General features: G+C 37.2%; 1 protein-coding gene across 39 annotated transcripts in view; it reads right to left on the reverse strand.

The window, feature by feature from the left end:
* Nucleotides 1–15,529, reverse strand: part of ZBTB20 (zinc finger and BTB domain containing 20) — a 762,566-nt gene that overhangs the window by 519,701 nt on the left and 227,336 nt on the right. For 9 of the 39 annotated variants that reach the window (XM_053221867.1, XM_027061964.2, XM_053221841.1 and 6 more), the window contains one exon: nt 13,598–13,670. The exons of the other annotated variants lie outside the window; for them this stretch is intronic. The gene's annotated coding sequence lies outside the window, so the exon portion shown is untranslated. The remainder of the gene's footprint in view (nt 1–13,597; nt 13,671–15,529) is intronic. 39 annotated transcript variants of the gene reach the window in all.

Here is a 15,529-nt window from a genome sequence, read left to right on the forward strand (position 1 = left end):
TCTTTCCTTCTTTTCTTCCCCATTCCTTCCTCCTTTCACCCTCCCCCCACCCTCTCTTCTTTAATTTGGGGGAGGTGGTATTTAACTTTGAGTAAGGAAATCATATTTTTGTTTCAGAATCCATATGCTTTTACTACTCAAAGCACTGAGTTAGAGGAGGAATGAATTCTTATGGCATTCTTTTTTTTCCCTTGGAGTCTAGAACTATCCTTCAGGTATCAAGCTATTTCCAAACAGTCCTACAACAGCCTCCAATATTCCACACTGTAGTCTGTATTATACCTTGGGAAGGTAGTCTTTCAGAAAAGACTGCAATAGTCAGTGAAGAACTATTTTTTTCCAATTATTTTTATAAAGGCACAGAGTAAATGACAGTGGAATTAGATAAAGCAAAGGTTCAAACTGAACTTCACAACTACAATGTCACTAACAGGCATCATCTGCTTGTGGTTGGTTCTACATATCTAGATTCAAGTCTGAGGCTTTGAATAATCTTTAACAGACAAGACAGGATAAGGGACTAACTCGCCTTTCATGTTCCAATACTATAGAAGGTATTGGAGAAAAATTTCTTTCCACTGTGAATACCATATATACAAAATTCTGAAATTATGTCAAAGTGAGGATCTGATTATGTGTTTTACAAAATGATTTGCCATAGGCTTCCACTGAGGAGATAGCAACTCCAAGTATGTCAAAATTTAATTTTCTTTTATCTTCATAAACTTTTTAAGAAAGGGTGCCATAATATAAGATTTGTCAGTATCTTCAGAACAAGCAGAGGTTTCCCGAGGCAGAAAAATATTATGGATTACAACATTACAAGAGACGCTCCTCATACTCCTGCATCTAACAAGATCGGTTCAACCAGTGGGCAGAAGGCGCTTATAGGTGATCATGAGGGTAGATGTTTTCTAAGTGGAGAAAGGCTAAAAAATAAAAGAGCACCTACAGGTGTGCATTCATTCATCTCTCTTGCCCTACAGTCACCCTGCATCTCTCATGGATGTGCATTAACTGTCTTGTGGCATTACTTCTCAAAGCACTCTTGGAGTAGTAAACTTCAGGTGTTACTAGGAGAGATTTGGTCTTGTGCCACCAGACAAGGCATTCAATCCTTCTATGGTTTTACTAAAATCAAAAATAGCATGAAGACACCTTAAAATCTAAGACTGGAACTCACATTGTAAGGATGCCTCAATGTCTTCCGCCATATAAGGTTGTATGAGGAAAATTAAGTGTACATCATATGGGTCAGTTTCTACCTGGCTCTTCAGGATTTTAGAGGCTGTCAAAGGTCATAAAGTATTCCTTCTTTCCTGGGACACGCCAGGCCAAGTCCCACCTCAGGGCTTGCAAACTTTATTTTACCTATGCCTAGAATGTTCTTTCTCCAGAGATTGGCATGTTCACTCTCTTTCTTTTATCTGGTCTCTTCTAAAATTGCCTTTTCAGGAAATCTATACTGAACTTAATATTCTAAAAGAGCTTGCCACGCCCCACCCTTGCTACCATACCCTGCTTGATTTTCTTCATTGTATTTATTCTTTCCTAAAATTATCTATTTACTTGCTTCTTATCTGTCTTCTCTACTAAAATATAAGCTTGGTGAGCCAGACTTGTCTTATTCCCTGTGGTATCACTATTGCCAAGAACTGTGCCTAATGTACATGGTGGGTAGTCACTATATATTTGTCAAATAAATAAAACTTACAACTAAGATACTCAGCTTTGAATTTTCCAATTTAAACTCATTCCATCTGCTGAAGAGAGAGCATCACATACAATGATCCTTCACAGTCTAGACAATGTTTGAAGTAAACATGGAAGAATCACTATTCTGGGAAGAGTGTCTTCAGACCTGGTTTAAAATCACAGCCTGTTGCTGTGGGACATTTATGGTCTGCCATTTTGGTTAGACCACTGAATGGATGGAGTTAACCAAAGGGCTGACAAGACCCACACATGCACACACACACACATGCGCGCGCACACACACACACACACACGCACACCAAATAAACCCCACAAAACAACAACAAATCAAACAAAAGCCCTCCTTACTCCTGGAATTGGAGTGCATTACTACTTTAGTCCAAGACCACAACAGCTAAAGAAGAGAGGCGAAAAGCAGAAGACTTTGGAAACCATTTCACCAGAGCTGCCACCTGTCATTTATATTAGAAGAAGCAATCATCCATCTGTCCAGACCAGAGAATCATAAAGTCCTAAATATCATATACTGACCCCAAACTAGTGATTTCTTAGACATGTTTTATATCACATAATAATGAAATGGCATGATCTTTATTTATTTTCCTTAGATATACATTGAACACTTTCTTTAAGGTACATTCAACTTTTAAAATATGAACACCAATTAACTGAGGTGTTTTTTGGTAGAGGAAAAAACGTCTATCATAATTTTAGCGGCAATAATAGTTCTGTATATTTCTCTTAGCAAATTTAACCTCACATTTCTAAGCACTATGCAAACATTAATTTACTAAGTTCTGCTGTGTTCTCCATGTGAATTAGATGATCACATCTTCATTATTTTCAGGTGAGAATAACATGGAAGGGCTCATAGCTTGCCAAGACCAAACAGCAATAATAATAATAATAATAATAATAATAATAATAATAAAGAGAGATATCTTTTTCTTTTTGAAAGGGAAGATTAATGAAATAAAGTAAGAATATACCTAAAATAGCATATGCTGATAACTCAGCATAGAGGCTAAGGGCTCTGAATAAACATCCCTGAAAATAGTAGAGTCAATCTTTAAAAAGAGCAGTTAGCAATTACTGAGCATTCAATATGTGCTGGGCACTGTTCTAAGAGCTAGAGTACACAAGGACTTTGTTTCTTGCTCACCACTGTGAACTAGGACTGTGCCCAGGCCAGAATGTACGGTGAATCAATACTTGTGATCAATGTATGAATGACAGAAGAATCCTTGGTTCCAAGTGACTCAATTGTCTAGATTTTGTAACACAACCTGTTTGTATGTTGGGAACAGCCTACACAAATGCTTGCTCTTGGAGATGGGGGAAAAAGGAAGAGATTTGACTTGACCTAATGTGTAGGTAAATCTAGGGTAACAATGAGTCTTTTTATAATAGAGTTCATCTATTTAATAAACATTTGTTGAACACACACTATATGCCAGGTATTGTAAGAGGTTCTAGAAATAAAGACAAGGTGCTTGTTGCTGCAGAGCTTAAATTATTGTTTATGTGTCTGAGAGGAGGATATCTTTGTATATAATGTAATTACAAGGCAAGAACTTTCTGTAAACCAGTGATTCTTGTTTGTTTGTGTTTACCATTTTACTATCCTAACTTGCTAATGTTATGATAATTCAGCCCATAAGGAAACTTTAGCAAAATGTAGGTGTACTGATTAATTAAAACATATCTCCATAAAATGGAGTGGCTATCTGACAATTACCTAGACAAATTGAATGCATGGAAGACCATTTAGGCATGAGGGTGAGTTCTGGAAGGTATGAGTCATCTATTTTACCTACCTATACTGTCAATTCTCAGCTTCATCTATACAAGTCTTCAGCTTCATTTGGGCTGTCCCAAATTGGAATCCAGATGCAGCTCTTAATAGATAAATTTAAGGATAACACCATTTCAATGAAAAGAAATAAGTACACAAAATAATATAAGACAAATAAGGTCTTCCCAACTCCCTATCACATATGGACTAATTAGAAAAGTTATTGCTACGAAGGTTGGCAGTCTCACGCGTGTTCACCCTCTGGGACTATAACATGTGCTACTTCCTTCTACTACACAAATTCTCTCAAAGCATAACTGACCAAAGTATAGCTTGTTGAGGAGTATGCATAAATGAATTAATTTCACTCTGATAATCCACTTGAGATGTCTGGTTTCTCTAAAACAATCTCAGTTTTTTGGCTTTACTTTTACATGAAATTAAGCTTTTGCTCGTTCTCTGTCTCTCTCAAATATAAAATAAAACATGAGAAAAAAAAGGAGGGATGCCTGGGTGGCTCAGGCAGTTTAGTGCCTGACTTTGGCTCAGGTCATGATCTCACTGCTCATGAGTTCAAGCCTTGCATCGGGCTCTGTGCTGACAGCTTGGAGCCTGGGGCCTGCTTCAGGTTCTGTCTCTATCTCTCTGTCTGTCCCCTGCTTGCACTCTGTCTCTTTCAAATATAAAATAAAACATGAAAAATAAATTTTAAAAATTAAGCCTTTGCACATATTTCTACTTGTAAACTGACTCTTCACATATGCTATGGAAGCTGAGCTCTGTAAGAAAACCAAGGGGTCCAAACAACCTAAGTTTGACGTTTAACCATTTCTAGCAGCCTACTTAAGGTTCCTCCTCCAAAAATAAAGCTGAAATATATGTTTTAGCTGGGAATTCAGCAATGCTGGCAAAACATTCTAAGTACTTTTTGGCAAATGAAGAAAATTTCAAAAATTACATTTGATTTTCAGTATATTGAAATCAAGAACTAAATACAGGTAACAGATCTGCTTCAACCTGCTGCCCTGTGCATTTGTAATACTGAAATTTGATATCTAAAAATTACTCTTGTATACAGAATTACTCAACATTCCCTTTCTGTTTACACACATTTATGTCAATGATACAACAGCCTCAGGCATGCTTCTACTAATCTCCCTGTACATATCCATTGACATTGTCTCTATCAAATTCAACCCAATAAAATTAAATGGAATTAAATAAAGCAGTCTGCTTGAACCTCAGTCTTTCTCATCTCTTATTGTATTGTACGTCTTATCATTTCTTATTTATTTAGCTAAGGCAAAAAGGTTTCTAGACACAATTACATTTTCTTTCCTGGTCTCCTATTTCTTAAGTATTTTTTTTCTTTGAGTAATGTTGTTCATGTCAATTGCCACAAATAAGTAAATAAATAATCCTAATAGTTCTATGAAAATAAAAAGGGTATGATAAAGTAACTGCTATCTCATACCAGAGAAGACATTTTCATCTGATGTTTACCCACAAAATTTTCATCTGATTCCATTCGTTTTCACATAACAATATCTACAACTATTGCCTACTTGCAGAAGATTCCAAGTTGTAGGAGGCAGGTGGGTGGTAGGTAACTCAGAGAGAAACTTGGTAAGGAAGGTTTCCACCACCAGCTTCAGGAGTTAAAGTTAAAAACAAATCAATGAGAATACAAAAGTGGTGACAATGAAACGCAATTCACTTCCGGGTTCTCCCCCCACTCTCAGGCAAGAAGGTGCCTCCCATTTTTCCCCACTGTTTCCACATTCCCCTCAACCTGCACATGGGTTTTATGTTTCCCCTTCAAGGCTACCCTTAATATTAATTTTAATCTGATTTCAAGTGTAAATAAATATTTTGGAGTGAGGGGGAAATAAGACACACAATGATTTTCTCTGGAGTGCTCTTTGCCTAAGCAACATCCAGATGACAACCAACCTCTCATTAATCTCTTGAAAAAAAAGTCAGTAAGTTTCTTATGTCCTTCATACAGGATTGCTGTTTATTATAAATTGTGCTGAAGGACCCCACACACAGCAAACTGAAGCATGTGGCATTTAATCCATCACACAGAAGGATCAAGGATTGAGTCAATACTTCTAGGGCTTCTACCCCCCCCAACTATGCATTTCCATGGTGCCCATTTCCATGGTGTTTAGACCTTCAAACAAACACATTTGTTTAAAAACAAATACATATGTAGGAAAACAGTTCTCCAGGGCTCTTGCCTTTTCAGCGGCTTTTGGTTGACAGATGACGAATCAGATACAACATTCTGAAATTCTGAGCCTTCTTGTCTTATATAGTGGAGAGAGAAATATCTGGTCCCAGATAGTGGATCTTTCATGGCTTCTATTAAACACGCAAGAGAGTTACAAAATGAGGTCCTAGGATTTTCATCCCACAATGTACTCCTCCTTGACTTCTTTTCACCTCCCATCCATTGGTTTCAACTTCATTTGGAGGATACATGCAATTATTCTGAACGAAAAACATTACTTTTATTCTCTCTCTCTTTCAAAAAAACAAGTTTTCTAAGAAATTTGTTTCAAAGCAATGCTATCTATAATATGTTAATGTGCTTTTAATACTTTTCTAGATTTCATAAATCTTACCCATCTTAGGAACAGCTGGGATAATTTGAAGGCAACTGAAGAAATCTCTCCTCTACAGTCTTCCTGTGGCTGAAATTCTATCACTTAAAGTTTATAGATGAAAGCAATATCCCTAGAAATCTTTTGATTCTTTGTTAGTCTGGGAAGGATACTATTTTATTCCTATCTTAGAGATGAGGAAACTAAGACATAGAGAAGTTAAGCAACTTGCCTAAAGTTTCTCGGTAAGTCAAAGAGTCAAAATTTGAACTCATGGAGTCTAACACCAGAGCCTTAACTATGACATTATACTGCTTCCCTGCAAAATAGAGGTTAGCAGAGACGAATGACTAAATGCCTCATTTCACCACTTACTAGCTATGTGACTTGGGCAAGGGTCTCAATCTCCCTGAACATTTATTTCCTTGTGCAAATAAAAAGTAGCTAGCCTTCACTGAGTACTACACTATGTCCCAGTCTTCAAAGCTAAGTGTTTTATATGTATTATTTCATTTGATTCTTACAATAAATCAACAAGGTATGTAATACTATCATCCCCAATTTAGACATGAGGAAACTGAGGTTAAGTAACTTGCTTATTGTTAGACAGCAAGCGGGGGAGACGGAATTTGACTAAGGGCAATCTCACTATAGAAATCATACATTTAATCATTAAATTTGGTGATAATAACCAATAGTATTTACCTCATTGAGTTTTGGGCTTTATTTTGGCCAGGATTAAATTAGGTAAACCATGTGTGATGGTTACTTTTACGTATCAGCCTCACTGGGCCACAGAGTGCCCAGATATTTAGTCTGATATTATTCTATGTGTATCTATGAGAGTGTTCCTGGATGAGATTAACATTTGAATTGGTAGACTGAGTAAAGCAGATTGCCCTCCCTAATGTGGGTGGGCCACATACAATCAGCTGAAGGACTGCATAGAACAAAAAGGCAGATCCTCCTTGGAGTAACAGAGAAATCCCCTTAACTTACTGCCTTTGAGCTGGGACATCAGTGTTTTTCTTTCTTTGGATTCTAACTAAAACACTGATCCTTCCTGAGTATTGAGCCTACTGACCTTTGGACAAAAACCATCCCATCGATTTCCTGGGTCTCCAGCTTGCCAACTGCAGATCTTGGGATTTATCAGTCTTCATTATAATGTGAACTAATGCCTTAAAATAATTTCATATATGCATAAATACAACCCTGTACATATCTATCTCCTATTGATTTGTGTATATGTATAATGTATATATACATATATATCTCCTATTGGTTCTGTTTCTCTAGAGAACCCGACAAATAATGGCATGTAAAGTGCCTAGTGTCTGACATACAGAAATAGTCAATAAATGCTTCTTAAATTTCTTTCCCAAGTAAAGCCAACATAAAAGAAATTATAAAAGGACAAAGCCTCCTTCAGTATTGAGAGCAAAGATCAGTGCAGAGGAAGAAGATGAATAGTCTGTGGGCCCTGGGCTCTTAAGAAAGGAGTGGGGGCAAAGGGGAGTGGTTAAAACACAATTTGCAGCAGGTCAGATGCTTAGCTTCTTTCTGTAAAAGAAGAGATGGTAGAGACACTGGTTTGATCTGGACATCTAGAATAAAAGCTACTAGCATCTTTCCCTAAGTAACATGGAAGGGAATTTTGGCTCCCTACCATAATGACAAACTCAGTGAGAATACAGAAGTGAACTTCCCCTTACAGAGGTAAAAGGTTACAGGGAATGAATTGACAGAAAAGGTCAGGTTTGTTTAATGCCTGACTTACAGTGCACTAATCCAACCAATCCAGCTCCTACATATGTACTTTGTTCCCAGCTATAAACTATGGGGAATAAAAAGACTTCTCTATGGAACAGGTTAGGGCCCCAAGTTTTTCAGCTAAAAACATCCTAGAAATGGCATATTGAAGTTTCCTAATGTATGTGATTTACACTGATACCCTTGAAATACTAACTTAATCACTCCTATCCACCACGGCCATCACTCACAAACATCTCTCGTTGAACGTCTCCTTCTAAATATCATTATTCAGTTAGGGTTAGCCAGTAACGTGACTTCAAGAAGTCCACACAGGAGGAAAAAAGTGGGCTTTCCTCTTAAGAGAGTGTGTGTTTCGCCCATCATCTGAGCTAAAAAACAAGGAAGCTGCAACAGCTGGGAAAAGAAGGAAAAGCAAATTTAATTCTTTAATTGTTAAAATAGAAAATAAAAGCAACTTGTACAATTCCAATGTGTGGCATCTATGCTGATTTTCTCAAGGAAAAGTGCTTATTGTCAACCAAATCCCCAGAGTAACCACAGCTGACACACTTCTCAGCATTAGAACGCTTGGCAACTGGCAATAAGGCCTGTTCCTTTCCCAGGCAGATGAAAAGCCAGGCCCTCCCCAAACAAAACCAGTGCAGCTTTTCTTGACTCTTCAGCTGCCTGCGTGTCTTCTGAACATAGCAGTTTGTCCTGTGCAGTGGGACTCTTGTGGAGCAAATGTATTTGGCCCAAAGCACCAAAACCAATACAATGAATATTTTTATTCTTTTGGCTACTTTAACTAAGGAACCCTTACTGCCCACTCAAACGTTGCCACTGCTGATGTACACATAATTGTACAAAGACCTGAGGAGTACTGTCGATAAACAGAAAAATAAGTCCTGCTAAAGAATGCCTAAACATGCAAAGGAATGCAAATCCTTTACCATACACAGGATCTTTGTTTATACCAGTTGCGCACTGCCAATAGAAGAGGACATGAAAAACACTTTTTAATAAACAAATTGTCATCTCGCATTAGCTTATACCAATAGAATTCTTCCAAGGTTTTTTTCATAATAAAATGTGTATAGATTGTTTTGATTATTTTTCATTCTCATCAGAGGGAAAAAAAATCACCTAACTTAAAGTGTTTCCTCTTGTGGAAAGCAGGAAGCCAATTTCAAAGGCTACCATTTTAATAACAAACGACTTCATTTATACTTTTGTTAAAAAACAAGCCTATTTCCTTATCTGAGTTCTATGGAAGTCTTTCTTACTTTTCACACATTAAACTGCATGTGTGAAATTCTATCAGTGTTATTACCAATATTTATTCCTGATGGCCACAGCTTTTCTAATCTTTGTGTAGCCATATGTTTAACGTTACATAATCCAGTGGGAATTCCTTTTTAAAATACAATAAAATAAATGTGGGTTTATTAAACTATGTTCTTTTTTTTTTAAATGCCAAAAGTAAAAACACAAGAAAGTTTCCCAAATGGACATTAGATAATGTATACAGTTCACCTTATAAAAGATGTTATTTATGTCAGGAAGTCTTCACACAGACGTGGAAATCCTAGCCCTGGGGTGGCACCAAGTTCCCAGACACATCAACTGAAGTATGTCCACATATGTCAGTAGTCAATCTTACAGAGAATGATTTCATGACACAACAGTTACGCTGGTTGAACTATAACTAATTCCTAAATAACAACGACAACTAACAGCATTTTATCAGATAATGTTTACTTGCTATCATTTCTTATAGGAATCTTGATTAATTACCTCTCATCCTCCAAAGATTATTCCAAAACATAATAGTGCCTGAAATAAAAAGTTTTTTCCTCTGAACCTAAGCATGAATTTGCTGTGGTTAATATGAAATTGCTTTGCAGAGCTGACCCCTCACAAGTAAAAAAACATGAATTAAGAGTAGCATGTAGGTGAAATGTACTAGAAATCAGGCCATCTTGAGGGAACTGCCATCTGATACGGATCACATACTAGTCGGCCATCGTCCTTCCTCTCCTGTATTTTTCTGGTGTTAAACTTAACATCAAGAACAACTGATAAACAGAGCATAAATCACAGAAGCCCACAGATTCCTGAACACTGGGATAATTCTGAGCCTCACTTCTTCACTGTGTTGTGTTGGTGATGGAAGTGGAAATGTGAGAACAAAATTGTGGCGATGTTTTACCTAATCTTGATTAAAAAAAAAAAAAAGCTGCCAAGGAGAAAACACACTAAAAAACAAAACAAACAAAAGAAAAAAAAAGCCCATTTTGTTTAGTTTCTCAAAACAAAACAAAACAAAACAAAACAAAACACACCAAAAAGAGGGAGAGAAGAATCCCTCCTCTTTGTCTTAGCCACATTGAATATGGACAGAAACAGTGCCCTAGAATCTCTCTCATTTTCACCTCCAGCACCGACCTCTCCTCATCCTGTCTTTTCCTCACAAGTATCCCCCACTCCTTTCTTCTTCCCATTGTTCTTCCCATCTCTGTTCTTTTCCTCTTATTCTAGTAAACTCTTGCCACTAGGTAAGTCATCTGCCCCTCCCCCAGCCAAGGTCACTTTTCCAGTTGTTTTCCATTCCCCTGGTTCTACATTACCAAAGTCCTGACACTTCACCAGCATGAACAGAATTCTTAGAAGGAAGGGAAGGAGGGGAACTGAGAAGAATTTTCTTCTGTGATAGAAGAAAGTCAAGGGATATGAGCACTCATATGAAAATATGCAGGCCTCAAATTTTGTAAACCACTTGATGCTATCCTCTTATTAAATCCTCTGCACATCGCATCTCCCATGTCATATTTTGGTTAGTTATCAGTCATAGATAGTTAACTTTCAACACACAGGGTAGGGAAGTTAGGTTACTCCCTGGTATCTTTTTTTCATCAGGTCTATGGGTCTATGTCTACGCCCCAAATGCAAAAATCCATTAAACCGATTTTTCAGTATCTCTGCCTTCTTACAGTCTTCTGATAGCCATCATTTTATTTTTATTTTTAGAAGACCTTTTCACCTTCTTCTGGCCAGAACAGTATTGTTCTTATTCATTTTCCTTTCTTCCCCAAATATCTTACCTCTGGCTTAACATTACATGTGCTACTAATACAAAATTCATTTTTCTCATTAAACAAGACCATCGTCTTCAAATCATGAGATCCAAACCATCCAAAGTAGGAGCCCTCTTTAATTATAATCAATAGAAGTGACTTAAACTCATATACATTTAAATGAGAGGTAGAAAGTGATGTTAAAGGATACATGGTTCAGGAAGATGAAGTGAATTATTTAAGGTCATAAAGCAAGTATGGAATCCAGCTTGGACTTGGATTCAGACCTTCTTTCTGACATGATCCCTCATTGTTTTTTCCTTGCATTCATTGATTGCTAAATCTCACCATTTCTTTTTTCACACATAAAAAAGCTCCTGTCCATATTCTTGTGACATAGTGTTGTCTTGAACACAAAAATACATTCATGTTGGAAAGTGAAGATTATTCACACAAAACATTAAACAGCTTGTAGGTCCTTCATAATACATTCCCAATTTAACTTTCTAGACTTTCTTTCTGTCACCTGACCGCCTGCTTTCCTGCCACCAATCAACTGTTTGTACACATAAGCTCTTATTCCTGCATAAAATTTATTTTTCTTCCCTCTTTCCTCCAGGAAAAGAAAATAAGAACTTTTTTTAAAGGGCAAACTTAGACATTATTTGTTCTTGGAAGCCTTCCCAGTATCTACTACACGAAGCCTCAACATCTTCTCTTCCTCAACACTTTTCCTACTCGTAGATCATATGTGTTACTGTTTTAAAACTCTTGCCCCTTGTTAGCTTATGAGATTCCTCTTGGTAGAGCACATGATAAATATTGGGAATACAAGAATTAAAGACACTATCCTTGCCCTCAAGAAGTTTCCAGTATGGTCAGAAATCAAAAACATAAACAACTATAGTCCAGCTCTGACTTAAACAGCATATTTCTGTATAACTGACTTGAGTTATAGTTGCACATATTTTTTGTTGTTGCAATCAAGGCTGTATTACATATGGTAAACACAAGTACCCAAAAATTGACTCAGAAAAAGCAGGCAAGTAGTCAATGTACATAAGAAGGAGAGCAAGGAGAAATAAACTATAAAGATGTAATGGGAGAAAAAATACCAAGTTAATTGAAGTACAGGCTTAATGCAAGAAAAAGCAGCTTGGGGAAAGGAAGTTGAATTAGTTCAAGATATTTTTGGTAGCAAGAGCCAGAAAGGCTACAGTTGCCAGAAATGAAAAAGGGACTGACTATGGAGCAAAGCTATGTTCCAGGGTGCCGCTGGGCATTGACTTCAGTGATTTATATAGTTTATTTCAACTAATACTCATAACCACCCTGTGAAATAGGAACTATGAGGAAACAGAGGCTCAAAGCAGTTATGACTTGCTCAGCTAGTAACTGAAGCCAGGATTCAAACTCAGTAACGGTGGATTCCAAAGTCCACCCTTTATATACTCAATTTTGACCTAAATCCAAGGAAGCTGTGTCCACAGAATTAGTCAAAAATTACCTTATTTTCTCAAAGATCAAAGTCTAAGAGAGACTGTGTATGAACCTAAAGCTCTTCACATCATTAATAGAGAATAAATTCATTTTATAGTATAATCAGATTATCTAAATAACTCTAGCACAGCATATTTGAAATGAAGATACCTTGGAAACCATCTAGTACAACTTCTTATTTAGCAAATATAAAGATACTAGTGCTAGCTAATTGAATTATATAGATTACTAAGGAGAAAAGTTTTGAGAAGGAATAAAGTACAAACTCTGTGTTCTTAAGCCTGCAGATCATGAGAAAAATACCATCTTGTCCTGTGTGGGTGAGCTCCATAATGCTGGGCACTTGTTTCTTTTTGAATAATTGCATCTCCATTATTCAGGATGGTAAATGGTACTTTTACTGGCACATAATACACATTTTATAAAATAGTAGTAGTTTCATAAAGGGATGAGTGGGTCTGTGTGTGGGAGTGTGTGTGATGTGGGTGCAAGTGTGTAATTAATCAGAAGTTTGGACATATTAGCTAAATTAATTTTTGTTTGCCATTTGGTTCATATCATTTTCTCCTTGAAACCTTCCAGCAGCCTCTTAAAATGCCTTACATAGCAAGGTCTCTGCTTTAAAATGACTTCATCAGAAATCAAGTTTAGTATACTGTCAATGAGTGGAACTAGCAAGGTATCCTTTGGGTAGAATCATTGGGAATTTTTTAAACTTATCAAGAAATAACTCAAAAGACTTTTGATAAAGTGGTAATATGAACATTTCATCTTAATCTTAGTTTTGGGGGGGATGGGGAACACAGAAGCAATGTTTCATTTCCAAAACCATGTTCCCATGAAGCTGAGCAGAAGGACTGCTTATAACAGAATTTTCCAGCCAAATTCTCAAAGGGCCCCCAACAGGCTTTCTCAATTTGTGGGCGCTGTCCTCTAACAATCTATTCCTTTCCAGACTCTCCTTGGAAACCAAAGATTTATGACATTCTCTTCATATTTTAAAATGAAATTGGTCCTGGTTAAAATAAAAATGAAAACTGAAGGCCTGTCTTTATTCCAATACCAGTGCTGTCTGGACAAATCCCTCATTAATATGTCCTACTCTGAAGATATCACCCATGACTTTTCCTCTGTAGGAGTCTTACCATTATTTGGACATTTCCAGAAATCAAGCTCACTACAGGCATTTGTGAAGATGAGCTGTACTTAGGCAGAGGCCTGAAAAGGAAAAGTAAATAAATACTTGGTTTACCAGGTTGTAAAGGGGGAAGCAGACCTTCCCTTTTATAAATGACTTCTAAATCTCCTGCTCAAATTCCAGAGTAAAGGAAAAGTCACATGGACCGAACATATTTCTTTAAAAAAAATGAATATTCACTTAGTAATCCTGAAATGCTTTCTGCTCTTTGAATACATTCAAACAAGTGGGTATCGCAGCATTTCATGATAGCTTATCAAACCACAGAATAGAACAGGAGGAGTGAATAAAAAGGGCTTTCCTAGGGGAGCTCCATGGTCATTGTTCTATAAAAACATATGAACATATTGCTATAAACTCATCTTCACAGGAAGTCACCCAGCTTAATAAGCACAGACCTGCAAGTTAATATTAAAATTCACTTTGATTTCTGCAGCAACAAGGCTGATCCAACTAGGAGCTATTACATAAAACTCTTATTGTCATATTCGTCATCACCACCCTCAGTAGAGACCACTGCCAGCACCAAGAAGCCCTCAGTTCATCTCAGGAAATATGCTACACAGACGGCCATCCCACTAACAATGTGGTGGTGAGATGGCCCTGTTTATTTTATAAGAATGGCACTCCTTTAATTGTTCAATTCTCTTTATTGATGTCCGCTTTCATGTATAGGTCTATTAGATTCTACTTCCTCTACTGTCCTCCCAGGAATTGGTGCTTGCCAACTACAATAAGTTGTTTTGACAACTTGTCTAGCTATACAATACTCTGTTTCTTTCCCTCTGCAGTCTTTTTGGCTTCAAATGAGTGCCTTCAAAATATAGCAGAGACTATCCAACCAAACTACGCAACAGGGGGAAAAACAGCTTTCGATGCGTAAGCACCGTCCTGCCAAAACCACAGTCTTTCGTGTGCTCATAGTTCTCTCTCCTTTCCTCCTTATTTTTATGGAAAAATCCCCTTGCTATCTTGTCTACTCCTATCTTAATAAGGAATGACTGCCGTGACTACCCCATCAACCAACGCCATTCACCGCCAGCACCTCTGCTCTCCTCGTGTGCTTCAAGAAGAACTGATTAGCACTTTGCATAATTAACCTGATTAGCACTGTGCATAATCAAACTGATTAGCACTTTGCATAATTAAAAAGAAATAATAATAATAACAATAATAAGCACTAAGTAATATCAAAAGCTGTTAGTCCCACAGCCCTTTGGTTACCTCCAAGATGAGTTCGGTAGGGCATATTTTGCACCTTCACATGGAAATCTTTTCTTTTACTCAAAAGTCAAGAAAAATACATTAAAATGCTTTCAATCCATAGACCCATCATGATTTTAATATCCATATCAGTTATCAAAATAACCATTTTTGCCCATGTGTGCATTCCTCAGTTTCAGCCTTGCATATTTTACCTATATCAAAATGGACAACAGGTGGCTATAAAACCAAATAGATAAAAAATGTTTGGAATCAAATTAGAACAAGGATGTATGCTTCTTTCTTTTTTTAATTTTTTTTAGTTTATTTGGTTTGAGAGAGAGAGAGAGGGAGAGAGAACATATGTGCAACTGAAAGAGGGGCAGCAGAGAGAGACGGAGAGAGAATCCCAAGCAGGCTCTGCACTGTCAGCATGGAGCCTGATGTGGGGCTCAATCGCATGAACCATGACATCATGACCTGAGCTGAAACCAGAAGTTGGATGCTCAACTGACTGAGCTACCCAGGCACCCCCAGGATGTATGCTTCTTATGTAGCTATAGAACTATCCTATGCATTGTTTCTGGGTGATAATGAGGTATATGAAAAGAATTGAACAGCTTTTCAGGAAAACCTGGCTCTGATATTTACCCTGTGACCTCAGCTAAGTCACTTA

The sequence above is a fragment of the Acinonyx jubatus genome, chromosome C2 (assembly GCF_027475565.1).
Source record: "Acinonyx jubatus isolate Ajub_Pintada_27869175 chromosome C2, VMU_Ajub_asm_v1.0, whole genome shotgun sequence".
NCBI classification, from domain to species: domain Eukaryota; kingdom Metazoa; phylum Chordata; class Mammalia; order Carnivora; family Felidae; genus Acinonyx; species Acinonyx jubatus.